Genomic DNA, 3490 nt, shown 5'->3' with positions numbered 1-3490 from the left:
GCTGTTTTTGGAGCCTGTTTTGGCCATAAACTGCTCATCCTAGGTCGGATTTGAGCACTTTGACATTGTAGACTGGGGTTTTGGGCCGTTCCGGACGGGATGGCGCTATCCATTTTGCCAAATTCCTCACTGTTTTTCTGCTATTTTGGCTGCGTAAGTTTCTCCTATGAGCGAAGCTTTTGCTCCAATTTGTGATTGTATCTGGCATACTTTACCCATATTGTGTGAGCTATTTGCCCCATTGGTGTTGGCCCAAGCTCAATTGTATCTAAACATCAGAAATTCTCCTCTTTTGAGCTGAGTTTTTTGGGTGTGTGTGTGTGTGTATCTCTCTGTGTGGAGTGGATAAATGGGTAGTCTCTCTCCTCTCACTCCATCGGTGTGTTCCCTGTCTCGGCCAAGTGGGTTGTATAAGCCGTGTGGTGCCCCATAGTGTGTGTGTGTGTGTATCATCCCAAGAGTGTGTCGGGTCATTATAGAGGCGTTGTGTGTGTTTCCATCCCGCTCACATTCTATTGGCGCCCCCACGGAGGACCTTCTTCGAGTACCTTCTGCTTCGAGCTTCGAGCTTCAAGCTTCGAGATTCGAGATTACAGGTGGCAAATTGCAGATTACAGGTCTCCTCTCACTCCATCGGTGTGTTCCCTGTCTCGGCCAGGTGGGTTGTATAAGCCGAGTGGTGCCCCATAGTGTGTGTGTGTATCATCCCAAGAGTGTGTGTCGGGTCATTATAGAGGCGTTGTGTGTGTTTCCATCCCGCTCACATTCTATTGGCGCCCCCACGGAGAACGACCTTCGAGTACCTTCTGCTTCGAGCTTCAAGCTTCGAGATTCGAGATTACAGGTGGCAGATTGCAGATTACAGGTTACAAGGATAGGTACAGGTGATTTACACATGTACAGGTAGCTGGAGTAGAGTGTTACACTGACAGTGGGAGTCACTTGCAGTTGCCGTGGGTATACATCTTTTGGCGCCTGTTTGAACGCATTGTCTGTTGGTATTGTACGTTACTTGTGGAAACTGCCATTGTACGCCTTTGTGGAGCCATACTTGGTTTTATTTGGCAGTCCCAGCCATTTCTGGGACTTGGTCTGGAAGATAGTCATTTATGAGACTTGACTATACGAGATTTGCATAAGCCTTCGTGAGAGGGTCGATAGCGTGAGGTTTTATTGAGCTGGGGGATTCTCAAATGTGAGATCCTTTCTGTGATACAGGTGGCTAGAGCACCCTTTTCGTGACCTCGCCATAGGCTATGTACTAGTGATTTCTACTTGATGCTCGGGTTCTATTGTTGGCAGTTTATATATACATATACAGTTTATATTTTGGGTTCTTACTGGTCTACTTCTGGGGAAACTCTGCCAAAATTTTTCTAAGTTATGATGGTTGGTTTTTGGTCTTTTAAGCCATTTATGTTGTTATGTTGCTGAAATTTTGGCAAAATCAGAGGATAAGACAGGTGTGCTTTTTTGGGAGCTTCATGGTTGACTTTAATGGATGATCAAAATGGCCCTTAATTCACCCCTTTTCATTTAACTCAAAGAATTCAGATAAATGTTCATGTGTCCAAGAAGATTTTTTTCCAGCAACGCATAGTCTTTATGTTCGGGCCAAGAAGATTAAGAGGGATACGGGAATGTCCATTGCCTGTTGTAATTCCGATGATTAACTATGAAAACTCATTTGATGTGCATGTGTTTGTCCTTATCTAAAGTTGAGCTCCATTGAAGTTTCTGGGAATTGAGTCAGTCAAAAGTTTTGGGTTCTTGCACGTGTGCTCGAAGGGGTTCTCAAAGCATCATAACTTGGGTAGCCATGGCTTTCTCTTATCCGGAGTTTCATGGAAGAAGTGATGAAGATGTGGAAGACTTTTTGGAAAAGATGGAGGTTGCCTGTATTAGCAACCAGATTCATGACCTGGCGCAGATATTACGTCTTCTCCAAATTTGTTTAAAGAGTGATGCACGAGTTTGGTCCAAAGCATTTGAAGAGGAGTTGTGTGTGGCTGATCCACCTGTAAGATTGAGTTGAGACAATCTAAGGCATGGATTGGAAGTGGAGTTTGTGAAGATAGAAGATCCTGACAAAGTGTGGCAACAAGTACAAGGTTTGGTGCAAAAGGAAGGTAAGCCAGTAGATGCGTACATACGTAAGTTTTCATTGGCATGGGAGCGGATGTGCAAGGCCTTAGCACCACAAGTACCCCGCTTGACATGATGAAGAGGGACAGGTTCTTGACTGGTCTTTGGGAGAATATACGTTGGAGAGTGGAGTTAAAGAAACCTAGGACATATGAAGATGCACTAAAGGTAGCAAGGAACAAAGAGTGGAAGCTGAGGAAAATGAGCTAGCTAGGAGTAGAGTCTTTGTCCATGAGGTCTGAATTTCAGCTTATGGATTCTTTATTCTTTGCAAAGTCGCATGCCAGGGGTTCATCATGAACCAGTGGTTCCTGTTATTCCTCAAGTTATGCCAACAGTGGTCACTACAGCAGTGGAAGATGATGGGCTAAGGCAAGACATGAGGCAAGTGGTAGATTTAATGAAGAATCTCAGCGTAAACATGCTAGGTCAAGTGGGAAATAATCGAGGTCGAGGGAGGCTTGCAAATCAGCCAGGAGGTTAAGAAAAACCTAGGAATGGTGTTGGACAAAGCATTGGTAGGTTCTGGAGGCAAACGCCCATATGTTATAATTTTGGAGAGTTGGGCCACATCAGCCCACAATGTGATAAGCCACCAAGGATGGGTGGAGACATGTATCCATTGCCAAGACAGGTGCTAACTAGGTCAAATGATTATGGCATCGAAATCAAGGGAGAAGAAGGAACCAATGGATTAACCCATGAGGAAAAGGGAAAGACAAAAGTGATCAGTGTAGTCACCTTGGAGAAGGCATCAAAGCTAGAGGATACATTAGTGATGCCTATTGGGAAGAGGACCACAGAGGACAAGGAAGGAAGAAGTGCCTCAGGTCCTAGTAAGAAGAAGGAAAAGAGCCATGAAGGCGAGGATGTCAAGGCCAAGAGAAAAAGGAGGGCTCGTCGCAAGTCTCATGTTTCAGATTTTCCACTAGGGGATGGGCAATTAAGCTATGACTTGAAGGAGGATTTGACAAGCAGGAAGGCAGATGTTACTCTTGGCTAGCTTATAGAGATGGTGCCTAAGCTAAAGCGACAGTGAAAGAGGATGGTTAACCCAATGGAGAAAGAGCCAGAGAGAGGTTCAGTACAGGTGTTGGCATAAAAGAAAAAAATTTGGGACAAGGTTATGTTGATAGCGGAGCCCAAATATGTGTCATAACACACTCATGCGTTGAGAAGATGTGTCTTACAGTGACTGGGGTGTCAGGCTTCCGGATTAGATTGACAAACCATCAAAAAGTAAAATGTTTGGGTGTTGTAAAGAGCTTAAAAGTGGAAGCATATGATGCAAAGGCAGTGATTGATTTTCATGTAATGCCAGCGGGGTTGGGAGCATATCCTATTA

Source organism: Adiantum capillus-veneris, unplaced genomic scaffold (genome assembly GCF_014529385.1).
Source record: "Adiantum capillus-veneris isolate H3 unplaced genomic scaffold, ASM1452938v2 Hic_scaffold_325, whole genome shotgun sequence".
Taxonomy (NCBI): domain Eukaryota; kingdom Viridiplantae; phylum Streptophyta; class Polypodiopsida; order Polypodiales; family Pteridaceae; genus Adiantum; species Adiantum capillus-veneris.
The sequence above is the reverse complement of the archived record's forward strand: the minus strand, read 5'-3'. Positions refer to the sequence as shown.